We start from the raw sequence: 27,930 nt of genomic DNA, 5'->3' as shown, positions 1-27,930 counted from the left end.
CATTTACCTACATCCTTCTGTCTTCAGTGATTTTGATTCATCTTTACTCAAGTGAAATCTTTTATCCTGATGAAATCTCTGTCAGAAGACATTGGCATAGTTAAAGGGGGCCATCACAATCACTTCTGGTGATTCGTAAAGCAGTTTGTACAGCGTGCATTAGAGCATGCTGTAGCAAGGCAGGAGGTGGTTACAGTGGGTGCCAACCCTTCAGGTGTCTGTTTTATTAAGGCATCTGGTGATACTCAGTTAACTGAGATGTCAAAATGTTAAGCGTACAAAATGACAGGTTGCATTTCACCAGCTAGAGAGATACATTGCTGTCACATTTGCTGTTTCCCATACATACATACACACTTGGTGGGTACCAAGTAAGCATCTCATACAATAATAAATAAGAGATAAAGTAACCTCTTTGGCAAAAACTCCTGGATATTTTTCTCTTCCATTTCAGCTTTCCTAGGAATTCAAGAGACATTTTGTTTTAGTGAAATTGGTAGCAAGTTTTCCCCATTCAGCACTAATTACAACTCCCTGTCAGTTTTCTTCTTTGTCTCCCCCTCCACCCCATTTTTACCTGATCAGCACCTACCACTTGATTAAGAAATACTGTGGTATCTTGGATGCCATTGTGTGGCTGCTGATGGTAGGTGCTGCTTGTTTAAACATCATTGTAAACTCATTGGTTGCTTTGCTGGTCATTCATTTAAGTTTGTGGTAAAATTTTTGGTTAACAAGGAAACACACTGTAGCAAAGTTAAAATTAAATTATAATGCAAATATTGCCTTTAATGGGAAAGGGGTAAAGCTATTTTCTAATTTTGTGACAAAATTAACAGAATAGGAACACTTATGTAGTTATTGTCTCATACCGTATTTCCACATTGGATAAACTAGTCATGTTATGTTTCCTCCTTTGTGTAAAATAGATGACTTTAAGGAAAATGGATTATTTGCCTCCTACACTGATTTCAGTGGCACTGCTTGCAAAAGACATTGCTAATCAGCATGAGAGAGGGTGATAGAATCAAGCAAAATCCTATAGGGCCCATGAAATTATTAGGTCATTGTGCATCTTGACAAGAGAGACTCTCCATTCAAGTGAGATTGGATTTTAAATTCTCTCTGTTATTTATAGTGATTCTTTCCACAGTATGGTGGGTTTGAAAAGAACTGCTTATTTAAAAAAAGTATAATGGGGAGTCAGTACACAATCTGGCATAAGTAACTCCCAATTAAAATAAACAGAACCCTGTGAGTAGGAGGAGAAGAAATTAAAAGAGGAGCAACTTAAAAAATGAAATGAAATGCCGCTTTTAACCAGATAGATACTAATGCAATTAAAATTACTAACCTGAAATTAACATTCTGCTAAGGGAAATAAAGTAATTTGAGAGACCAGATCATTTTTGGTCATATTAATAGTGTCACATGGTCATGAACCATTCCCTTATCTAATATAGTAACATTCTTTCAATATGGAACACATTTGCCTTTTTAATTACTTAGCTGTTAAAAAAAAAATTACACTTTCATTCCCAGTGGATGGTTAACAAATTGTGATTTATGCTTTGCTTCATTATAATTGGGTAAACGTGACCTTGACATACTTCTTGCAGCTTCCTCAAATGCACTCATGGCAGAGGGAGGAGTTAATGACTGTGTCTTGCTGTATGAATTCTCCAGCATCCCCCAGAACCTTGCAATGGGCAGATAATTACTTTTTCCCTGTCTCTACCTGTTACTGATGGTTTTTGACTTTCATACTTCCGCTTTCTATGGGGAAGCTCCAGCTTGGGCACATTAAAGGAAAAGGTATTACAAAAATAATCTAAGTAGGTTTTCAAAACTCAAGACGTATCTGTCTTGTGATGGAATAAACCAAACATAGAGCATTCTTCTCAAATTCTTGTCTGGAGGTGGTGCTGAAGAGTACAGATTAGCGAAATAAAACCCTGAATGTCTTAAACCACGACAAGGACTCAGTTGGAGGAGCATCTAGCAAAGAGACAGTGGGGCCCTAAGTAATCTTAATTCAGTTTGACAGCTGGCAGTAGGCGACTGCCCCTATCACAGACATGTGATTCATTCATCCCTTTATCCCATCACTTCACCCAAAACAAACGCAACTTGTGTGACTTCTGCGGTGGAGTTTGTGCTGGACCATTATCATCTGTACCTGTCAGCAGCTCTAATCTCATTTACTGCTGGCTTCTTGTGGCCTCCTGCCCAACCAAACCTCCTCTATATACAGCTTTTTTTTTTTCTCCTTATGAGGGACTGACATCCTCTTCACCAGGTTGTTTCAGTGGTCCATAGCACACCCTGTTATCAGACTCTCTTGACTGTTGCCATGTAGATCCGTATACTGATATGTGCAGAACCTGCTGCTCAGAGTCCTCATTTACTCCATGAGAAACGTTTTCTCTTTCATGTGGCACACTATACCATACACTCACCTCTCTGTTCCAGACCTACCCCGGTGATTTTAACATTCCAATCATATGAATTATTCTTCTTGGTTTTAGTGTTGCCAATTAAATCACATTTCCTCTTATCCACAGGAATTTCCACTTCACCCTTCTTGTTACCCTGGCATATGATGTCTAAGAGACTGAAAAAATTCTAGTCTGAGTTTGTTGTCTTTATAATTCTGTTGGTTGGTAACAAATTGATTGTGACTTTATGTCCCTTTGCAGCCCTCTCCCCGTGTGTTAGCTGTCTTCCATCTAGCCTCCAGCTAGGACTATACTGCTCACATGTATGATGCAAGCTGTGCAGTTCATACAGGCCTACCATGAGTGCTTTCTTTTCTGCTCCGAAAGGAAAATAAAACAGTGAAGGCAGGTCACAGCAGCTGTCTCCCCAGTGGCAATTTATACTGACTAGTTTAGAGCTATCCTTCCACAGAAAAGACTAAAATACCTTCTATAAGTGTCTACTGTATCTCTCCTGGTGTCCCATTCACCTGCATAAGGGACCTTCTGTGTATTTCTCCTCTTTACCATTCTTGTGCATTAACAAACAGTGAATCAGATTCCCCAGATTAATTTTTAATAAGTTTAAAAAATCAAAATACAAAAACCCCAAGTAATAATAATATGTGCTTTGGAGTTTCTAAAATGTTAGGGTGTGGTGAAGTCTTATTTTCAAACTTTCCCTTGCAACAGAAAGAACTAGAAATCTGTTTTTTATATAATGAAAACTGAGACTCTCATTTCAGAAGCTGGAGCTTGAAGAAAAATATTACCATGAGAAAAATAACAATAATGAGGGAGCTGGCAACGCTGTAACTTGTGTGCATCTCAGGAGTTTTGTCAATCACATCACAACTCCTTGTTCAGAAAAGTTTACTGGTTGACTAGTTGAACAGATATTCAACCTGAGTATAGTACCTGGGGACTTGGTGAAATGCATTCAGCTAGGTAAGTTCCTAGCTGGGATGGTCTGGAACCATGCATGTCCTCCAAATAAAAATACTGAATCTGGGCATTTTCAAACTCTGAACTGCAGTTCTTAGTTCTGGATCTGAATGCCAGGCATGATTCATATGTCCAAACTGGTGTAAGTCATAATCCTAGGTATAAGCAGTTCTAAATCTATGGGGATGAGAAAAACATATTTGAAATGCAAATGCAAATACTGTCATTCTAACTCCCCCTAATGCAAATTTAGCCCCTGCAGTAAAACCCCACAGTTGCAGTGCTAATGAAGACAGTTTCTTCATCAATCATTGGCAACTGTTCCCCTAGAAGGATGTTGGTTCAGCAGCAAGACAAGGTGACTGTCCAGCTTCTCCTGAACTCTCCTTTTCATGATGGCACAACTTTATTGTCTAGTCCTAGCTCTTTCCTTGCCTACTTTAGTTTTTCGAAGTTCTTTGCTGTGACCAAGCAAAATATGTTACTACTGCTGAATGACTGATTCTGATCTTAACAAACTGGCATGCAGATTATTTGTGGAAATGTGAGAGCTGACTTATTGGGAAATACACAAAAGCAGATTTTCTCTGCTCAGTGGCAGTGCAGGTGAAAGAAATGAACAGTGAGAATACAGGTTGCCTTTTTTTTATTGTGCTGGGTACCTGTAGCTATGACTTTGACGGCTGAGGGTGCTCAGCTGTTGTGAAAATGAGCCCCAAAGCTTCTGCCCTCAGCAAGCTTTTATTGCTTTAGCTCTGATTGATGGGTTCAGGGAACTGGAGCCTAAAGATAAGTCTTTAATGGATCACTAAATTGTGACTGCCAAGCAAATTATTGTGTATGGACTTTACAAATTGTGCTACCTAGAGGACAGCACATTTCAAGAGTGCAATTTTACACTGGAGGGAAAACAAATCAACAGTATTTTCAGTAGTGGTTTTAATGGCTGATTTTGTTCAGAATACTTACTGCTGTCTCCTTTCTTTGCTCAGTGTTCACTTAAGTGACTCTCCCTTCTACCATACACGTGCTGAAGTTGCTAAGAAGGCCATTTTATTACTCTTCTTATATTTTTTTGCAATTGTTAGATTTTGTTTCTGAAGTTGTCAACACCAAAAAGAGTACAGATAAATTCCTTGATAGAAAGGAATATTCACATGTCATATAAGGGACTTACTCTCCTTTATGCTTATTTTCACATCTTTATTTATGATACATGCAGAGATAGCTTGGGCACTTAAATTATGAGCTCTTGTTTTGTCACAGTCATCTTAAACATTTGCTGTGCAATATTTAATGGCTTAATATGGCTTTTCTATGCTGGGCTAACACTCGTTAAAACAGTTTTTGCAGCATGTTCATAAGTCATTTATGTGGACATGGATCCTAATTTTATAACAATATTAGTGTCCAATACCTATTTTTGTGTTGAGCATGTGTTGAATTGCTTTTGATAAGGATTGGAAGCAATTTAGCCTAACAACTGTAATACCATTTCAGGTATTGCTTGTCTGTGATTGTTACTATTGCTGTTAATAACAAACCTGGAAATAATATACACCTAAAAAACTCATTATGCTATGCTAACAGGCCTGTTTAAAGGTTCAGAGGAAGGTTCATTATATTTTCGGCAGGTTAATTTTTTTGAGTTAGATTTCTTCTTTGTTATTGTTTTTATGTACTAATTTGTATGTCAGAGGTTTATTCAGTTTTGTGTGATTTATTCATGACATAAACTTGAAGTCATAAGAAAAAACACTGTTTCAGGGTTAAGAAATGTATATTAGTGTCCATTGATTGTAATGCATAACGGACAACATTTTTTAATGTTAGAATTTTAAAAAAACCCAATTTTTTAAAAAAAGAATCCATTAAAGATGCAGGTGGAAAATTCATTTATGGAAGGATATGAATGAGAAAAAGCTGGTAAAAATATTAAAATATAAAAGACAACTTTACCTCAAAATCATTAGGTAATAGAACTCAGCATTTGGTAAATAAACAAAAAAATAGAAATTGGATACTAATTTCCTTTTTAAGATGAAATACAAATGGCATGTATGTGTAATGAAACACATGACAAATTTTGATCTACAGGACATCATACTACAGATTTTGGCTTACAAATGGACATTAAGCTGACTTTGACTAGCTAGAGAAAGAGGAATGTTTTGCTTCTGGACCTGAAAATATGTTGCTTTTGTGTCGCTATTGGTAATGTGAACTTGGATGAAAGCAAAAAAAAGGGTGACACATTCACATTTCATTAAGCGAACAATACTGAAAAGAGCAATGCACATTTTCCAAGGGTGGTATAGTAGACTTCTGGTTACCTTAGATGAATTTTAGTTTTATTTTTCTTGGGTAAGCATTTTGTGATCACTACAAAGCCCTCATAGCAATGAAAAGTGCAGAGTGAAACGAGAGTCTGAAATGAAAACCATTAGTTTGCCTGGGACGTCTCCAAGGGAACACATAGATACTGAGGTTTGCAATATGTTATCCTCCAAATTACAACATTTGTGTATAACAGAGGAGTAGTAAGTCCCATTTATAGCCAGGAAAATGAATCAAACCTTATTGAATGAACAGCGATGGACAAATACATCCAATATAGTGGTGATTTTGCTTCTGTATATTCTGCTTTTATTGTTAAATGAGCTGGGTCATGGAAATTTGGGACATGGTTTAGTGGGCATGGTGGTGTTGGGTTGACAATTGGAATGATGATCTTAGATGTCCTTTCCAATCTTAATGATTCCTAGTTTTTACTTTCATTATAAATAATCCAGCCACCAAGCCAGGAAACATGAAATTGCTACTATACCCTTAATTGATTTAGTGATGGACTTGGTAATGTTAGGTTAATGGTTGGACTGGATGTTCTTAAAGGTCTTTTCCAACCTAAACAATTCTATGATTCTATGTTTTGTCTTTTCTGTGTCAAGCCCCCACAATTATAAGCTGCTGTTTTAACTGAGGTAAAGACTTTATAATAAAAATGTTTAGCTTAACTTTGCTGACAACATGAAATACTTCCAGACTTTGAAATCTTCATGTCTTTCAAATAGCCTTTTAATGTTTGCTGTCTTCTGAGGTAGAATAAAACATATTTTTGGTGCCAGAATTTCAGAATACAACCTCATATTAAATAACGGCTCTTGAAGCATGGATAAAGGAAGAAACCCACTTCTTAGGAAGCCTTAAAGAGGTGAAAACGTTAGTGGTCTCTCACCCACAGATGCGTCTGTGCTTCTACAACACTGACTTAGTTGGTGTAAGTTCTCCCCAGCTTCACATACAGTATATGTAGACAGATGGAAGAATAAAATTATATTAGAGTCAATACTGGAAAGTAAAAACTGGGAGAGCCAGAGAGGAAATTTTTTGTGACATTGTACTCCTTTGTTTTTCCCAAAACCATCTTTGTTTTTCCCCGAATTATTTTAATGATGTTGTTGTCATTATTGCTTTAATGCTGTTAGTACAGGCAGTCTCATTCCTGGAAGGGGCAGAGGGGGTCTGCAAGTGCCTAGTCAGCAGACTATTTGTATGACTTAAGAGGGCACATAAACCTGAAACATAATATATATTGGGTGCACACCTGTCTTCTTCAGACAACAGGAAAGAAAGCAAAAATCCTAATAATGCTTATCTAGAAAAGTGTAGAGTAATACTGAATGCAAATAACCTAGATCAAAAACTCACCTGAAAGGAGGTATCTTGAAATCTGCTCCACATCCTCTGTCCTACAGAGAAGTTTAGACTTATGTGAAAACTGTTAACAAAGACAGAAAAGGAGAGATGCAGAACTGAAACCTCACAAAATGCAAGAGAAGGATGAGATGATGGCAATCACAAGTGTCTTTTTCAAACACAGCTAACACAGATTTTGTTGGGAGAAGGAAAGGTATGCCAAGAGGGTCACAGTCATAGATTTTCAAAAGCAAGGAAAACTGTACTGCAGAGACCAAGCATGGCATAAGATGAATGACCTGACAAATCAGTGTTTGCATGTAGTATGGTAGTGAGTAATAAAAAAAAAGAGAGTGAGAAAGCTGTGCTTGCATCTTAGGGGAGGAGACAACGTCTGGATGATAGATGGTGAGTAGGTTGACAGCAGATAGACCAAAGTTTCTGAGTAGATGCAGATGGCATATTCTTCCAAATTTTACCCTGACCTGATCACATCAAAGTGACAAGTTTTTAATCCAGTGATTCCTCTGCTACTTTCCATTCATCATCACAAGAAGAGAAGTCGTCATCCAATACAAAATGTACGACACTCTTCAAATCCTAATAGGACTGAAATTTAGGACCCATGATATTTATCTTTTACAAACACCGGAGATTAAAATAATGTAATGCAATGTTAAAAGAAGCTTTGAAACAAGCACAGCTACAAGTCAAAGGCACCACAATGTGTGCTGTGAGAAACTTTGTCATGCTAGTTAGGACATGTGATTGATAAATGTGATAGCAGAGACATAATAAGACAAAACACATAGATGAAATGCCACTGTTTACTAGCACATCAGAATTTCTGTGGATCTTTGATAAGATAATATTGTGTAGCAAATTCAGACCTTCTGTTTCCTCAGAAAGCCAAGTTCTTTATGAACTACATAAAACAGACTTTGTGTCCATCTGGGATAAATCGCACAAGCATGCCTTTAACGATTTTAAAAACGGACTGATCACATCTTCAGCAGTGGCATTTTATACTGTTTTCCAGTCCCCCAGGGGAGACGTCATTCCTGTTGCACTGAGATGACGGGGTCCTCAGAGCACGCTGTTTCAGGTAGCCTGCAGATATTGATAACCAGCGTATCAATTCTGATGGTGCACTCCTGGTTAATATATGGACTTCCAGTGAAGCTTTGGAGCATTTTATTAAAAATATCTTAATCATATGTTGAGAAATATTAAAAGACAAAAACCAGACTGTCCTTAGGATGTCAAAAACTTGCTTAAGAGTTCAAATCTATGCCTGGAAACCTGCTAGTTAGCAGTAACTGTTCCTGGCATGTGTTTGTCTGTGCATGCCCCAGAATGCAAATTTGAAGTTTGTGGGTAAGAGCAATCTTGTTTGTTACATGATCAGTATTATGGCTGGGTAAATATTGTACACAAAATGATCCTGTCCTTTTCCCAGCAGCTTCAGGTCTAGGCAGACCTATGTATTTTAAAAGGTGCTCAATACCTTAGACCAATCTCACACCAGCACATGGACTCTGGGATGCTAGACTATTTGGTCCATGCCCACTTTTTTTTGGCTTGCACTATTTTGCTGGACTGCCCCTAGGATGCTTGTGGCAAGGTCTCACACAGCAGGTCACACAACCATGGAGTAGGCAGAAACGTGTTTCCAGTATGAGCTCAGTGTTGAAACTGTTCACCTCCCCATGCCAGTAGTACCTCAGTGGCACTGTCCATCCTCTTTTCCTCGAAAGACCCACTTCTGAACAGGACAATACTTAGATCCTTTCAGAGAACTGATGTACTGCGTAAAGACACCAAGCTGGGGAGGCAATCAGCTCTACATATAGCAGAACTGGGGGAGCAAAATGGATCAAGAAGGTCCAGTGCTGTCCACCTCCAAAGAGAAACCCAAATTGCTCTGAACTGTGTTTCTGTCAAATATTTATGGCTGGGCTAGCCAGTGCCTGCCCAGAAGTCAGTGATTTCTATGCAGGGTTGGGCTGCACCTTCTGCCTCGGAAGCCTGCCAGCACTGCTACCTGCAGCAAGAGAAATGGTTCAGTCAGGAAGAACAGGTCTGGCATGGAGTATTAAATGAGCGTCTGGATCCATTCAGCCAAGGGAATATTCTGTATCTCAGTAAATACCTCTGTTGATTGACTTCTATGTGTTTGCATACAGGTGGTGAGCAATCCAAAATTATTGCTGTTATCCTGCCTTGCCTTTGACCAATTAAGAAATCTGGTCTCAAGAGCATCAGGAGGGGCTTTGTTAATAGAACAGAAACAGGCATTATGCTTGTGTATGTGGTTGTTCACTTCCTTGCACAGTGGGTTTCTTTAGTTTCTGTGCAGCACACAGGGTACACACAGAAGCCCATGGATGATCTGAGTATCAAATAACTTTGAATGATGATTAGTCACTTGGGTTTGGAGATGTTAGCTTTAGCTTGTTTGGTTTAAGTCTCTCTATCCACATCGCACACAGACTTTCCAATGATGTAGATACACAGTAACAGGTTATTTGTATACTGAGATATTTTTGAATGACATTTGATAAGCTAAAAGCTAACACCCCATCATCTTTTGTTCAGAGTTTAGTAACATTCAGAATTGAAAGGGCTTATGTACTGTGCTGAGTAGCTATAGCAATGGGAAGAAACAAGCCCTTTGTTTTAAGAGGGAAAAAGACCAGGAAAGGAGCTTAGTATTGCATGTTCTATTCCCTTGGTCTCAATAAAATCAAACTGAGAGGGAGAATATGCAAACAAAACTATGTGCTTATGAAGTATAGAAATACATTTTCAGGAGAGCCAAACACCTGAAGGCCAACTTTTCTTTTCTCAGGCAAAATAATTACATAAATCCATATATATATAAAGAGAGAGTGTGCACAAGTGAAAGTGACAGTGATGATACATTTCAACCCGAGATAATAATGGATTTCATGCAGTTAATTATTTATAGACTGTGTTACTTAATAGAGAAGATTAAAATTGGTGTTACTGGCAAGTATAGAGAAAGGAACCTGAAGGCATATCTAAATACTGAGGTAGGTGACCTGATTTTTGGAGAGGAGGAGTGCCTGGAACCACTGAATCCCAAGGCCCTCACTCAAGTTATGAATATGATTTTCTTTCAGGTGAAGCTCACAGAAAATTTGCTGCATTTAAGACTGGAGGTTTAAAAATCTGCAAAAGAAGTCTGTGTATAAAGTATCACAGAAGCTTTTGAAATTCTACCAAAATACCTTGTGTAGCTGGCAGTTTCAAATGTCAGATCCTTGCTAGTCCATCATGTTTTGAAGTTGGGAATCTCTTGATCAGCTCTCTTGTTTAAACAGTGAATGATTTCTTTTGGGGAGTTTGAAAATAAATGAAAGCTGTCTTTAGATAAGACTGAATAAATGTTATCTTTGCACTTAGTAGAATCACCTTTTGCTGCTAAACGGGTTGTCTGCCTTGGCTATGCAATGGGCTTTTATCCTGTTCTCTTTTCATTAACAATCCATTAGATCTTTTTCTTTTAATGCAGTTAGCGTGGTAGTTGGTTTTGGGTATGAACAACGAGAACCCAGACAAAAAGAAGGTCAGGCAACACACTGACAAAGAAATAAATCTCAGTCTGCTTTTTTTGGGGGTATTATTTCATTAGAAAAGGCTGCAGTGCATCCTGGTCAGATCTAAGCATGAATTATGATCTCATCTCAGCACTTGGAAATTCTCCTTTGATGTCCAGTTGCTAATTTCTAGCAGAGTTGCCAGTGTGAACTATCTATGTTTGTGCCTCCTGCGTGGGAGGCTTGCCCTGCTAATTTGCATGTTAGTTATCAGTAGACAGAACTGTTCAAATTAACTCCCTTTGGAGTAAATCCACTCTGCTTTTCTTTTTAGGGCAAAAGAACATTACTTGCCCTGTGAGCGGAGTGTTAATTACCGCTTAGAAACCTAATGCTTTCCATTGCCTGGACTCTTCATCACTCTGCTGTTGATTTGTACCATTATACTGGGTTTAGGTGATGTTAGGAAGATCACTTGAATATCTCTGGGAATCCTTCACTGATGTAGAAGTGACTTTCTCTTGGTAGTGAGCTATAAAAGCATCAAGCTACAGCTGACTGCCTAGTTCCTGGTCTTTTTATTCTTCTTTAACTATTTGCTTTAAAAAAAGGGGTTTTTTTAAACTTTTTCTCATGGAATGATACTCTGATGATAATTTAGAAATGGTGATGGATATATTAAAAATGCAAATTATTCCTCTATTCTGCTATTATTATAAAACTAATTTTCTTTCTAAAGTGACAGATGTCCTGGCTACTTATAGCCTTTGAAAGACTGTAGATATTTTCTGAGAATAAGGATTCTATTGAACAGACAGTGTAATAATGAAACAGGTTATCTACATCTATCCCATGTTCCCAGTAGGAAATTTAGCTCTCATTTACTATCCAAAATAGTTGTATATTGTGCACACTATTAAAGAGCTTCTGTACTTTTGCTATTAGAAGTGACTCTGACCTAGACAATACTCACCTCTGGTGCTTTTTACTTATGTTTGAAAATGTAACTAGACAGTGTATCTGATGAAAGATGATTATGTGAGTTCCCAGAAACCCAAAGAACAATTACATATTTGTGTTTCCTTTAGTGAATTTTGTAATTTTTTCCTTCCCCCCCTTCAATTTACAAGATCTAAGGCAGAAATGTGATTATAATGAACACATGGAAGTGTTATAAGTACCTACATATAGTACTATCTGCCCTTGCAACTGGAAATTTGAATAGACTTTGTCCTTTCAATGCCAGTTATGAAAATTTTGGTTTCAGTAAATAAAATCTATTTTTTACTGCATGATTGTAGAAATTATTATTTCTCTTTTTGCATTTGAAAGTTTTGAAACAACTAGGAAAAAAAAGTATGTGTTTGTTTCTAAAGACAGTAACGTCACTGCTTTTTTCACCGTTAAAAAAAAAAGGAAAAGATTTCATACATTTCTAGTTGAGAAACGCTAGATGCACAGATGGGGACAGAGATGATTCTCTTTGATAGGATACACACTTGGCATGAAGGCAAGAGAGAAATCTGGGATTTGGGGTTTAAATTTATTCAGTATGAACATTTTGGTGGTTTATTTGGTACTCTGGTGATAAGTGTATAGTGTCAGTCAGAACCCTTTGAGCTTGTTTGAAACTTGGAGAAGTTTGGTTTCGCATGCAGATTTCTGCAGTGGGATTTAATTCAAAATAAGAAACATAAGTTTAGGTGTCTACAAGCCCTCTAGTGGTTTAAACTCCTTCTATGTGGAGATCTATTGTAGGGATTCAGCTACCTTGTTACAGCAACTGGTGCTACTTCACTGTGTGAGGTATACTGCCTGGGCTCGAGCTGCCCCTCCAGAAGGTAAAAGATCTCTTGTGAGTCCTACATCATGTTCATTCATCCTGTACAAGTGTCTCGGGTGTCCTCTGGCATCTTGGACTCCCCGTGGTGTTGGCATCTGGATTCTGCTCCCAGCCAAGGGAGCCTGGAGAGTCACTCACCTCATCCAAAAGTGGACATACAGTGCACCATTTAATTCCATGTCTCTCTTACAGGCCTTGCATAATATCGCCAGTCTGTGCAGATTTTGGACATGGCAGGAAGGATCCGTGTGCATGGACAACTCTACTGACCCCCTTGTGGCTGGTCAGCTCAGTATCTCTCCAGGCAATTTTGATTGTATTGACTATTTGATTGTGACTCGGTCACAACAACCCCATGCAACGTTACAGGCTTGGGGAAGAGTGGCTGGAAAGCTGCCTGGCCGAAAAGGACCTGGGGGTGTTGGTCAACAGCCAGCTGACCATGAGCCAGCAGTGTGCCCAGGTGGCCAAGAAGGCCAATAGCATCCTGGCATGTATCAGGAATAGTGTGGCCAGCAGGAGCAGGGAGGTGATTGTCCCCCTGTACTCGGCGCTGGTGAGGCCGCACCTGGACTACTGTGTCCAGTTTTGGGCCCCTCACTACAAGAAAGACATTGAGGTGCTGGAGCGTGTCCAGAGAAGGGCAAGGAAGCTGGTGAAGGGTCTGGAGCACAGGTCTTATGAGGAGCGGCTGAGGGAACTGGGGTTGTTTACTCTGGAGAAGAGGAGGCTGAGGGGAGACCTTATTGCTCTCTACAACTGCGCGGAAGGAGGTTGTAGTGAGGTGGGTGTTGGTCTCCCATGTAGTTAGCGATAGGACGAGAGGAAGTGGGCTTAAGCTGTGCTAGGGCAGGTTTAGGTTGGAAATTAGGAAAAATTTCTTCATGGAAAGGGTAGTCAAGAATTGGAAGAGGCTGCCCAGAGAGGTGGTGGAGTCCCCATCCCTGGAAGCATTCAAAAAACGGGTAGATGTGGCACTTTGGGACATGGTTTAGTCTAGTCTACCCTTGATTGGTTTAGTGTGGACTTGGTAGTGTAGGTTAATGGTTGGACTGGATGATCTTAAAGGTCTTTTCCAACCTAAATGATTCTATGATTCTATGATTTCCATGGACCACAAGGGAGAGTTTAGATAGCAAGGGTGCCTATAGGCTCCTGAATCAGGTGTCTATAATTAAGGTCAAACAGAATCCTGGACATTTTATGTGTTGAAAGGCCTGAATCTGGACTATAGTTTCTAATACATTGAAGCTTCTAAGAAAGCTTGACCTTGGATTCAGACTCATGTCTTGGAAAATCTGGTCACTTGGTAGAAAATAGATAACAATCTTAAAAGTGTGTTTTTATCCTTCTTATCAAATGTATTTCTGCATTCTGGAGTTTTCATATGTTGGTTTCTAACAATTCTTTTTGCAAAGGATATATCAGTTATCTGCTTCTGGTTTATTTTCCAGCATAAGTCAGGGTGCAGGTGTAAAATAATTATGGAAGGTGAGCTATGCAGTGGAAAAAAATATTCCTGTTGCTTTTGTTTTCTTTTCTGCCTAAAAGGTTTTGCAGACACTTAACATATGAAAGCTGAATCATTAGACAGGAGCTCCATTGAGCTTCAAGCTCTCTTTCAGGCAGGAAAATTATTTAGCAAATTTTGATACATGCAAAGAAAGGAGAGAAAGAGAATGCAGCCCATCACAGTCAAACATGGTAAGTAGGACTATGTTTAGTTTCCCATTAAGGAATAGCAAATTGGAATTAAGGGGACTGTGGAAAGACAATGTAAAAGGATAAGACTAGAGGTTTAATGTGGAAACAAAAGGCTTGATTCAATGCTCAGTTATCAGAGATTTCATTCTATATACCACCATATGTCATCACATGTCGCTATCAGGTTTTGTTATTTGTAATGCAGTTTTGTTTCCTTGCAGTTTAAGTCCTCACTGAAAAGAAACCATTGGCTGTCCCTTGTAAATCTTTAGAATAAATACATTACTCAGGTTTGAAGAAATTATCAATGATCTCATTCTCAGAAATATTCTGTATTATGGGTCAAAATTTTGTACAAGTACTCTCTGTATTCCCAGCAATCCTCTCTTTTTGTAGTGGGTCCTTTGCAGTTTTACTGCAGTTATTCACCCTCAAACACTATTGGATTGAAGTATTTTGTTCTTGTCCTCTGTATTCTTATAGCTGTTAGCTATTGCGTTAGCTGGACATAGTTTAACTACAGTTTTCATAGTCAGTTATTAGCAAATATTTTATTCTATGTACTGTACTGCTTTGCCAAATGAAACTGCTGTGAAGTTAATTACTGTGCAGGTTTTTTTAAGGTGAAAATGAGAGAAATTGCTTTTGCAGCAAAATTCATCCATAGAATCTATTGTGTCATTACAGGATAATGCCAACAACATACTCCAGTGAGCAAGCAAAGCAGTTCACAGCCTTGTCCTATTGTTAGGGTGACTGACTAAGCACTCACAGAGCTGAATCCTGGCAGGGCAAAAATCTGCAGCTTTGTAATTCAGTCTGCATTCAGTTGCACTGGTAGACTTCCATATTCTTTGAAATATCAAGCTTTTTATCATGTTTATATTTTGACTTACTCAGGTCCTAATTCTCATTTAAAAATATGTGCTTTCCACACATCCAACCACTCCAGGCTGCAGTGGCTTTCCACAGGCAAAATTAAATGGGAGACACTCTTTTGTTCTCTGCAGCACTCCAGGGATTACTGATGTTGGCAGCTGCTATTTTTTTGGAACCTTCAATCTGCTCATGATGCTTTCAAATGTCTTTTTGCTGAAAGCAATTTGAGTCCAATTTAAAACATATATTTCTGCCATTACGATTGACATAGGTTTTAATTTCAGACTGAAAGAACATCAATTTATCATTTGGCTTTTTGTAGTGCTTTTATAAGAGCTATGTTCTGCCTGGCTTCTAGGAGGGGGAGCACTTGCAAGGCTTTGGAAGAAAGTTATAGGTGGCTTTGGTGCTGAACTGGGACCTACAGACACCTGCTAAGAGCTCCTCTGTCAGGACACCTCAGCTCTGCATAGCCGGAAGATGGGTTCAGCTGCATCTGGACAGGGTCAGAAGGAAGGAAAGATTTTCTGGTCAGTGGATGACTCCCTGAGAACCTGTTTCAAGCTCTCTGTACACTATTCTCTGTTTCAATTCACTTAGCTTGAAGAACTCCTCACAGCTGGAGAGTTGCATACTAGGAGGCCTCTCTGTTAGCTGGCTAGGCAGAAGTGGAAGCTTTCTGACAGCATGGGTAACACTTCTTCTTTCATATTTTAAAAATCTAGAAATTGAATCACCTTTTAGATAATAATCCTTGATGATCACTCCACCCCTTTTTCCATTAAATGAGCAAAATTGGGTAACCTCCATTCCCATATATCCATTGCTTTTTGGTATTCAAGCAAAATTGCTAGATTTTTCTCAGTTAAGAGATAGATATACACTCAGTTGATGGTATCCCAAATATTATTTCTGTCTTCCTCTTACAGGAAAGCATCTTTATTAATAACAGGAGACCACTTTTTAATCTTAAAGGTGATTTGTTATGAAGGAACTGTGTTTAGATTGATACTTTCAATATACAGATGAATTGCAATATTGCACTTCATCACGTAACAGATCTTTATAACAGCAAAACAGGGACACATGAAGTGGATATGACTATCAGGGAGTTGTATATTCGAGTGGAAAAAGGCAGCGTAATGATTTTAGACTCTTGACAACACTTTTGCAAAATACATGCGAAGACATGGTTGGAGTCTTTGTGCTGACAAAGCCCGACTATGAAAGATTTGAGAGGCTATGGGGATCTGCGTCCAAATTTCTTGCTGAAATTTCTCTGCTTCATGCTGGGTTATGAAAAAGAACAGGAAAAATGGCCCCAGACCCTCCAGTCATGTTGCTATCTTCCACTTGGAACAGGAAATCAAGCCTGAAGTGTTCAAAAGTTGGACTGTGTCAAGATATAATGGCAGATTTTGAATGCGCTTAGTCAAAGTTCCTTTTCATCATACAGCATGTGTCCCCATTGGTTTGAAGTCAGCTTAAGTTGTTAAAAAAATTACATGCAAGCTCAATCAGCTCTTCAGTGTAGACTTTGAATAGCCAACAGACCAGCTTTCAGTGATTTCAGACAATTGCTTGTCTCATACTAGGACAGAATCACCGATAAATGTTTCCAATTGTACACTTCATTACAACTTTTCAATGCATCTTTAACTTCTTGGAGCTAGAATTCGTTGTGCGCATTTGATTGCAGCCCAGCGGCTGGTGCTGATAAACCCTGTTTCTTGGTGTAAAGATGCTCAGTATAATTAGAGACTATTCATGGCAGCTAGCGACACAAATCCCTTTCCAGATGTTGGGACTTTCACAGCATTGCTTGTAATTTTTTTTAAGGCAATTTTTTGCATCTCTTAAAAACTCAGAGGCAATCTTTTACTGCTGAACCTATGTTCTGTTTCAGCAGTCTTCGCCTTATTATAGCAAACTTTTAAAGTCTTTTGACTGAATCCTTAAATGGCAAACAATTAGGAAAGGACAGGTGGAGAAAATTCAGCTAAAAACATTTGCTGATAGCTTTGTGCATCTCTCTGCTGTGTTCAAACCAGAAAGCATGTGAGGCAGAGACAGTATTGATGCATTAGGCAGGGAGAAATGGTATTTTTCAAATATTAATAAAAACTTTGCAAAACTTTCCCCAGTTTAAAATATGGATTCTTTCAGCAATTAGTCCCCATATCCTGCCAGGTCTGTCATGATCTATTTTTGTGTTTATAGAAGAAAGGTTCCACACCAGACTGAGGCATGGGCAACCTTAGATACTTCACCTAAGACCTCTCCATTTGTGTGGTGGATAATTGGGATGATAAAAGCAAGATCACCACCCTGAAAATTGACAAAGAGCTGTTGCAGCTTCAGCAGACCCAGGAATGAAAGTTTGTCAAATTGGTTTCAGGCATTTCTGCTCTGCTGCAAGCAGCAGCCTCTGACTGTGTGCCAGGTGTGTCAGTGAGAAGGGTCTTGCTGCATAGGGAAATCATTAAGGCAGGGTATGAATTTAAAGTGTCACAGCTATTCTATAGTAGCTGTTGTCTAGATACATGTTCTGCACAGGGCGTGGAGGGAGGTGTCAGGGGGAGAGGTGGTCCAGGGCTTTTTCTGGATGTCAGTAAGAAAGGCCTGACAACAAACAGAGTATTAAAATAGCTGCTTCAGGAAGATAGAATAAAAAGAGGAATATAGATAGTGAGTAAATCTTACATCCTTTCAGGTGCTGGGAACCCCGATTTCGTGCAGCATCAGATGGAGCCCAGATGGACTTTCCTACAGCATGCTATGCAGATCCCAGCCGTGAAGAGGTTCCCAGCATTTGAAGGGACATAAGATTTACTCTTTTATCTATAGTCCTCTTTTTATTCTATTTTCTTAAAGCAGCTATTTTAATATTCCATTTATTGTTGGGCCTTTCTTACTGACATGCTGAAAGAGCCCTGCATTCTCTCCCCCTCCAACCCATCCAGTGCAGAACAATACATTTATTTTGGAGAACAGCACTGTCCCTGTGGTGAACTCTCTTGATATTCCAGAACAGCTACCCTGCAGCTTTCTCTTTATAGACCTTGAGTAAGAGTTCTCAGACTCCAAAAAATTATAACCCTGAATTGCCCATACTTTAAACAGACAGAGAAAAATTACCAATAGTGTATACAATAATTATGAACATATTTTAAACACACGTTATTAGGTACTGACCTGAGCAGTATATTTTTAAGGACTTTCAGTGCTCTACTGTTCTTACGTATATGTCAGGACAGGACTGCAACCTGATATTGTACACTTTGGTATGTCAGCATGTACCCTTAAATTCACCCTTCATTAATCTTCTCTCATTTACACTTTTGTAGCTTTTGTAGGGGTTTCATATTGTGACTAAACATGTCATGTGGAGTTTTTAGAGGTTAAAAAGGGCAACTTGCCTTCCTTCTGAATATTTGGTGGTGCTGGGTACTTGGAATTCTGAGGAGCATCACAAGCAACCACCTTCCAGGGTGACAGGACAGCTCCAAAAGCTGACTGGGCACCCTGGGCACAGTTGAAGGAACCTGCACCTTACACTGGGGTAATGGGAGTCAAGCCTGATGGCACAGTAAAACCGTAGTACAAAACGTTATAGCAAAATGAGAACAAAATCAGAATGAATTCTATGGTATGATGTAGACAGGACAGTCTGAGCACCAACTACCTCCAGAACAATCTGACAAATAAGAAAAGAATATGTACCGATAGAAAGAAAATCTCTTGCATTTGCCCAGGCATACCAGCAACTTCTGAGATTTCTACATCAAAACTGATCAAACCTGGACAGGCTGGACCGATGGGCCGAAGCCAACTGTATGAGGTTTAAAAAAGCCAGGTGCCGGGTTCTGCATTTCCGTCACAACAACCCCATGCAATGCTACAGGCTGGGGGAAGAGTGGCTGGAAAGCTGCCTGGCCGAAAAGGACCTGGGGGTGTTGGTCGACAGCCAGCTGAACATGAGCCAGCAGTGTGCCCAGGTGGCCAAGAAGGCCAATAGCATCCTGGCTTGTATCAGGAATGCTGTGGCCAGCAGGAGCAGGGAGGTGATTGTTTCCCTGTACTCAGCACTGGTGAGGCCGCACCTGGAATACTGTGTCCAGTTTTGGGCCCCTCAATACAAGAAAGACATTGAGGTGCTGGAGTGTGTCCAGAGAAGGGCAAGGAAGCTGGTGAAGGGTCTGGAGCACAGGCCTTATGAGGAGCGGCTGAGGGAACTGGGGTTGTTTACTCTGGAGAAGAGGAGGCTGAGGGGAGACCTTATCGCTCTGAAAGGAGGTTGTAGTGAGGTGGGTGTTGGTCTCTTCTCCCATGTAGTTAGAGATAGGATGAGAGGAAGTGGGCTCAAGCTGTGCTAGGGCAGGTTTAGGTTGGAAATTAGGAAAAATTTCTTCACGGAAAGGGTAGTCAAGCATTGGAACAGGCTGCCCAGAGAGGTGGTGGAGTCACCATCCCTGGAAGTGTTCAAAAAACGGGTAGATGTGGCACTTTGGGACATGGTTTAGTCTAGTCTACCCTTGATTGGTTTAGTGTGGACTTGGTAGTGTAGGTTAATGGTTGGACTGGATGATCTTAAAGGTCTTTTCCAACCTAGATGATTCTATGATTCTATGATTCTATGAATTTTGTACCTATCTTCTCAATGATATAGTTTGAATCTCTTTTGTACTCATAGCGTAGCAGGTCCAATATGATACACAGTTCCTTTACCAGGCTTCTCAGGGAAGACTCTTATATGGGAGGGATGATATCACAGAGTCAACCATCTGGGACAGGTGACGCAGGGTTTATTGAAAACAGGCTGTCCTTGCTTGCCTGCAGGTGCCAGGAGCTGTCTGAAATCTGCTCAGCACAACAAGCTGCTCAAACATACTTTCTGCTCATGAGGCTCTGTCAAGAGTGTTAGTCTTCCACATACTAAGTCAGCTTGATTTGCTGCATGTTTGGACCCCAGTCAACAATGTGCTCTGCAGGGTGGCCTGCTGTTGAAGGGATGTCATTTAATCATTCCTGTGAGCATGCAGGGTGAAATTACCTATGGGTTTTATGAAAGATATAAGGATAGTACTAAGTATTGGGCTTGAGCTTGTCAGGTGTTCACCTGGTGGCAGTGGTATGGACTGATCACATCCCTGAGAGTTTAACTCTTGAACTAATGTGAAGATGGTACTGTGAAGCAAATAAAACATATTTCTTAGAGACGTGCGGAGTGTGCCAGGAACACCATCAGCCTGGCTCAGCGGCCTGCTCGCATGTTGGCTGACGGTGGGGGAGAGTTGTTCTCCAAGATCATGTATCTCCCAAGTCAGCATATGGACTGCTACAGAGAAGGCATGACTTAGCAGTCCATGCAGAGCAATTAATAAGATTTTGGCAGGTTATTAACATTTACAATCCACTTTACTTCTCTCCTAGCATGAACTGAACCACTTGCAGCTTATTGGTAAAACCTCCTCAGAACCTCATTTTGTTTTAGACTGTGTCAGCTGGCTTCTCAAGTAAGGGAAAAGTAAAATAGCTGCAGAGTTTTAACTCATATGTTTCTGGTTTTCTGTGGGAAATACTGGAGTGAGGAGTTTTTGGTGGGATTTGCAGACAGTGCAACAGTTCATGCTGGCTGAACACAGAGTGAATGCACACAGATTCCAGAGCAATGACTTCTATTTAAGCCAGGAAAACAACAGCCTTTGCAGCATTGCTCTTAGCATTGTATTTATAACTCCTGCCCTTACCCTGTGCTCTGACCATCTCAGTTCTCAAATGGTGCCTGGCAGGGACTGGACACCTTATTTCTACCACAGATGTTTTTCACTGAAGCTCCTTTACAGCATCAGAAATTCCTAGGGAATATCTCTAGTAGTTGCTGTGGCTTCTTCCTGGAAGTGTTTCCATCTTTCTAGTGGTGGTACCTTGGCATGCGTGCCAAGACAATGGTAATCTATATAAAAGTTCTGGGACTTCTCTGAAGGCCTTATTTCCCTTCCTCTTACTCAATGCGGCCCAGTCAAGTGGAGTAAAGCGTTGTGCTTTTGCCTCAAGAAGAAAGAAATCATCAGCTCAGCCAGGGGGTGGGCTGATGTACTAAATACACTGACACTTCCTATGAACCTTATAGAGCTGTCAGGAGCTGCTGTGGCTCTTGTCTTCAGCTATGTCCTCTTTGCCTTTCTTAAAATAGGAGTGCTGCTTGCCAGCCTGTGTAAACCAGTTTGAATTAAGTGCGATGCTGTGCATGTATCCTTCCTACAGCAGTACATCCCCAATGAGTAAACCAAATCCTCTTTTGGCTGTAGGACATCAGTGAAAGACTGACATGATTCCTTCCTCAGCTCTGAACGGTATGGGCAGGTTCCTCTGCTGCCATATACACTATGGGGAGGGATTGGCTTACATGGGAAAGGAATGCTTCTCCAGAGAACAAATACCAGATAAAGTGGGAATTTCTGCCTATTTGTAAGAAAACGTCATCTGAGAGTATGTAATGCTTAGTGTTTTAACTGTTTATGCAGCTGAGCAGACAGAGGGATGTAGAGAGACTGTCACTCTAAAAATTGCAACATTAGATTATTCCCTAAAGCAATCATAGCTGTTCCTGATTTTTTTAAGTTCATGCAACACATTGAAACAAGAGGAAAAACTCAAATGCAGAATAAAACTGAAGCCATAAATCTGCTGAAGTTACCAAAGTTATTCTGAAGCTAATTATGACTGTATGCAAAGCAAATGAAGTGAGAACTGAATTAATGAGGACTAGCTACCTCCCAAGGCTAATGAGGCATGCTTTATACCAATAGCTCTTCAAATTGAAATATTAACCATGCTGCAGCAAAAAAGAAAGAAAGAAAGAATAAAAGAAAGAAAAAAATAAAGGAAAGAAAGGATAAAAGAAAGAAAGGAAGGAAGGAAGAAGAAAAGAAACAAAGGAAGAAAGAAAGAAAGAAAGAAAGGAATAAGAAAGAAAAAAGAAAAAAGAATTATTAAAAAGGAGTTGAGGAAGTTTGTTAAGAATAGTATAGAAGACAAGAAAAGCAGTAATATACATGCTCCCTAGCTGTTTAATGTTCTTCCTTGACATGCTTTTCTAGGAATCTAGTTACATTTCTCTTTTTCTTCTCTGCTTTGATAAGCACTTTTAGTGTCACTGGGCTAAAGAAAACAAGAAAATCCTGTTGATTTGGGGCAGTATTCCTTGGACATTTTCCATGGTATTTAATTTTAAGGGTATGTACCCAGTGCTGTGCAGTAAGAGAGACAGTTGAGTTGGCTGAGGCTGATTCTCTGCCTTCCAGTATGACAAGTAAGGGTTATTTTCGGCTGGTGTGCCACCCGCTCCCCATTAAGCTTTTATTTCTTCCCTTTTGTAATCTTCTATTTCAATTTATCTCTCTGTTGTGCTCTTTTACTTTCATAAATCAAAATCCCTGTCTTCAACTTATTTCTTTTCCCTGTTGTTGTGCATCTGCAGCCATATTTTTGTCCGGTGAAATGGGGCATCTTTGCTACTCACTAGGAGACATAATAATAACAAAGTGTTTGGATCAATATCTCATCTGTTCAGAAGAAATTTGTAAATATATGCCTTAAAGGGGCTACGTACCATCTGTTTTGCTGAACAACATATTTATCTAATAGATTTTATTTTCATGGGGAAATTTAATTTCGAACACAATTAAAGTATTACATAATCTTATTTGGTAATGCCAGAATCTAAATTTAGAACTTTTCCCTGAAATGTATACTACTTTTAAAAGGCTTCTGAATCATCTGCAGCCAATATTGTTGTGTTGCAGCTTTTGTTAAACCAAATTGAAAATTAAACAAAAAATTAAAAATAGAAAAGTAAACAAAATGGAAAAGAGATATGTAGTAGTAGCAAGGAGGTGAACAAAGTGTTCTTGACTACAAGCCACCACAATTCCCTTACTTTTTATATATTTATCTACAGTAGAGTCTAATAATTAGATTAGTAAAACCATCTTTGCAACAGAAATCCATTTTGCCTCTCATCATCAATGAAATAAATTTTAACAATTTTAAGATGCTGAAAAATCACTTTTTCTATTACTATCCATAAATAACTGCTTAAAATGAAGAAAAACTATTTCTGGAATGAATTTCATATAGGAAAAAGTGTTGAAAGGAAAGTCACAATTCCTTCTCACAGGCCACAGCTGAACCAACTCTTTTTAAACAATTCCTGACAGACTTATGTTTTAGCTGTTCCTGAAAATGAAAAACTAAACAACCCACCACCCCCTCCAATTTCTGTTATCAAAATGTCCTTACTGAAATAACAATTTATAGGAGTACTTGGTTATTCTTACTTTTAGCAAGTTTTCCCAAGGTCTAACATGTTAATAAGTTTAGGTAAAATAAGAATTGATCTTTTGGTGCCAAATCTTCAAAGCTCTGGAAATTCTGGGGGAAAAGCTGGCCAGCATCCTCTTGTTGTACAGTTCCAAGAAATCTGTCTGCTTTAGGCAAGGCATTTGAAATGTGATAGCTAATATGAAATCAGTCAGTCCTTCAGAAGCATCTTGCTTACAAATAATAATAATTCTTGGCTGGACTTCATTTGCTTTGTGGCTGGCGTATATCCCTACTTTGCAGAGAGCAACCTGGTAAGATGAACCATTGTTCAAGCCAGTTGTCTTAAATGCATGTGAACTGAAGAGGAAGATTTTATTTGATTTCTTAGTTCTTACTTCCTAATTGCCATGTCTTCCAGCAAAAGACCAACAAAAGGGAATTGCAAAGTGTTCGTCACTATGTTGTGGAATTAGTTTAAATGCAATGTAGTAAGTCACTTCTCTAATCCTAGCATATTTTAGTTTTAGACTTTAAAAAACAATTTATGGCATTAAAGAATTAAGGTCCCCTTGAGATTTCTCTGTGAAACTAGAACTGATTGGTTAAAAGGTATGAAAATAGCGGTATTGTTTCCAGATGTTTGAGAGTGCTGTATTCTTGTAATTGAATCATGTCTTTGCATGGTTCTTTATCACATTACTTCTGAATTCATGCACTGTGACATTAATTTCAGTATACCACATGACTTACATCTGTTTGTTTATTCCTTTTCATCTCCTGTGTCACACTTCTTACTAGGCTTTTGTGACATATTAAAAAAAAAGGTTAACTAATCTTTCTCATGAGCATTTTGAACAGCAAATTTACTGGTGTTGGCTCTGATATAAGTATATCAGTAGAGATGAACAAGAGCATGCTTCTGTTCTTTCACGTTTAAGTCAGTTCAAGCTGTCAGGTTAAATGATTTCTACATTGCTAACCTCAGCTCAGGGGAAAGCCTTGGTCCCATCTATAGAGCTGAGAAAATCAGTTTTACATGAAGACAATCTTACTGCAAGAAAAAGGTATGGGTATACACAAGTTACTTTAATTAAGGAAAATCATCATTTCTCCTCCATAGTAAGGATAGTTCTAATTGCCTCCTTTTTTAATGGAACTGAAAACTTAAAGTGTAATCACATATACCAATTTTCAAAATGAATCTGAAATATTAGTACAGCTTTTTCAGATGTGTGCCTTCTCATTCAGAGGAGAAAACATTTAGTGTTTAATATTCCAGGGAACAACTTTTAAATAATAATGTTTACTCTTTACCATTACTGGTTGCAAACATATCATAGAGGTATCTGTTTATGCATATATACACATTACATACCTAACCAAACAGGTTTATACTTCATTACACTTTCTTCCTGAACTTTTCTTTCACATGAAAACTAGTATGAAAATATTCCAATCACTTACATATCAACTCTAATCTAGTATATTCAATAAGCTATTGGCTCAATTTTTTTTTTCCATTTGCTTTAAATGTACTTTATCTCAAAACCAGGAGATACTAGGATTTAGCTAGTGTAACTTTTTGTGAAAGCTCTGTGTGTTGTCATGATTTACAGTCCTAAAAAAATACCTTACTTCTGATTCACTATCTGATTCAGACAGCTGTCCCTCCTGTATTAAGAAGGAAAAAAATCCTTTTTAAGGTGTTCATGAACCAGTCAGACCTAGATTTATCCAACTTAATTTTTGCCAACCAAAAGTTAGAAGCACAGGCATTGGGATTAACTCCTGGCTCTGAAGAGGAGCAAGATGGGCGCTTCCCCATTCATTCATATTAAGACTGGTAGGATCAATCATGCTTTGAACGAACATCTCTCCGAGTATAGAGTCTAAACTGGTAGTTTAGACATGATGCCTAATGTTTAGAAGACTAACAGCAGGTGAGATCAATTCAACCCTTGGGAAGTATGGCTGGGATCAGCTGCACTTAATGTCTGGTTTCTAAATGATCATCATTATTTATGATGAGCCACAACACAAGTAGCTGCAAATGATTCCCAAACCTTGTAAAACAACAGTTCACTGCACTTTCTTTAGCTTATTTTTGGACAGTCCTCTGCTTCAAAGAAATATTGGCTTAGCTGTGATTCAATGTATCTCCAGTAAATAGGGCTGTAGGGATGTTTAACATTGGTAAGTGGCACATTTTTTGGTTTATAGCCCTAGCAACCTTGTTTTCTCCTCAAACAGCTATGAAGACAATGTTCATCACACCATTTAATGAAGAATAGCTGTAAAAGCATCTCCAAAAAGACAACAATGGTCATTGTTCAGATCATAAATTCTTAAAAATGAAAGTTTTAGAAATAAGAAATTAATCTTGCATTTCCCATCCTGGAAACTTCAGTTCAGTTAATGTTGGTGGAATGAGTGTGTCCACAAAAATGAAGAAAAAGAACACAAACCAAACATGCTAAAGACTGCTCATACCTTCTGCTGTCAGTCCAGTTCTAGATAAATCCTCTAATATTTTTTTTGTAAAAAGGGTTGTCACACATATGCCTCTCTAAGCTTTACCTTGCTTGCTGGTAAACTTGGATAGAAAGAATAATTCCATGTGTCTGTTGTGGTCTTGTCTTCTCTGAGCTATGTTTTTATACCTTGACCATCTCTTCAGAGGCATCCCTCTTCAGAAGATTCCCTCACCAAATGCATATTTGAACAAGGATTTAGTACAGGTGTTTATGCCTTTTGATATGCTGTACCTGAAACTCTTTGTTTTGTTTCATTTTTATTTTTTCCTCTTCTCCTTTCTTTTTTCTTGTAATGCAATTTCAAGTTTTTGAAATGTGCCATCTTATTTTAAATGGCCTCCGTTACTGTGGTGTTTAGCCATGCTGGTTTCCTTCTTTGTGATGTTTCTTAAAGCATTTTGGCAAATAGTGCACATTTGTTTTGAATTTCTAATGTGTTGTCTGCCAACATTTTGCAGTTTTGGCTTCCTCTTTTCATTTCTCTCTAGAAGTTTTTCTCTTTTTTAATGTAATTTTTCTTTTTGAAGTTAAGCACTGCTACAGTGGCTATATTGCTTTTCTTACTCCTGAAAAGATAATTGATATCTATTCATCAGGGTCTTTGAAAGTTTGTCTTGGTTTCACACCTGAAACCTATCTGGTCTATATAACAGTAGGTGGAATCTCATTCTTACATTTTTTTCCTTAGCTTCTAATCACCTTCAGCCTCTCACAGTCACTCTCACTGTCCTAGCTGAGCAATCTTGATATTATACTTTTCCTATTTGGGCCCTGAATTTCCATGCCTATAAAGATTTCATGTTACTTGTTATTCACCCATGTACCTGATTTGACTGTGATTTACAGATGAAATTATTCCCAACCAGGATAAAGCATTTTGAAAACAAAACAGGCAGTGTAAAAGAATTTAGTCAACCATCTCAAAGTCCCATCATTTTCAGATGAAAGGTACTTCTGGTAAAAGCTAGGAGCCTCCCAGAAGGGTGACCTTACAGTCTAATTGTTTATAGAAACTGTAGCAATATATATCAGTTCCATATGCAAATATGTGTTAGTATAAGATGTAATTCTGTGTACTGCTATTTACTGTAATCATATCTCTGGGTTAGGGGTTATAGAGTCATAGTATCATAGAATTGTTCCTTCAAAGCTTCTCCAATAGAAAATAACCTAATATTGTTAAAGATATCTCTGCTATTATGAGATTCCAGGCAAAGCAGATGACAAAAATGTAAGCAAGTAGACTGCAGCAATAGTCTAGAAATCAAATCAATAATGTAGGACACATAATAAAGATATGAGACTGGTAAGCAATACCTTTCCTGAGCCTCAATTGTCTTTAGTCCAGAAAGAAAATATGAACAAGACTTTGCATCCCGTTGCTCTATGAATTGGAAGAACCATTTTTCCTGGTTTGTCCAAAAATCCCCAGAAATAAAGAAATGAAATACAGCAAATTAGAGAAAAAAGAGGAAGTTGACCTAACTTAGAAGAAGGGCAGGCCAGGAAAAATTCTGTCCACCTCTGGGACAGTTGTAGAGTTTTACAAGCAAGAATATGCTTAAAATCTGGGGGGGATAAGAGGAAAACTGAAAGGCTGAGAATACCTTGAGCTCTCTCCAACAGATAACGGTAATATTGCCTGCTGTTCCCAGCAAGTGAAATTGAATTGCTTTCTTGCTTTTAAATTTAGCAGTATTAGTGTATTACTCTCAATAAATTGAAGTTTGGATGATAAATCCCAGTGTAAAAGCTACTTTCAATTCCCCATTTATTGGAAAGGAAAAAGCCTTTGTGTGAGACATCTCCATTAGAGTTCTCTGATTTGTCATACAGCTCTTAATGGAGGATGTTTAACTCACCTTTAAGTTCTGCTGCTACCTTGCTCTAACAAAACAGATAGATACAAAGAGACATAGAGGAAAAGAAGCAGTCTGGGAAATATGGCGCTTTGTTGACAT

This window comes from Pelecanus crispus, chromosome 3, assembly GCF_030463565.1.
Source record: "Pelecanus crispus isolate bPelCri1 chromosome 3, bPelCri1.pri, whole genome shotgun sequence".
NCBI classification, from domain to species: Eukaryota; Metazoa; Chordata; class Aves; order Pelecaniformes; family Pelecanidae; genus Pelecanus; species Pelecanus crispus.
This window is presented reverse-complemented; position numbering follows the sequence as displayed.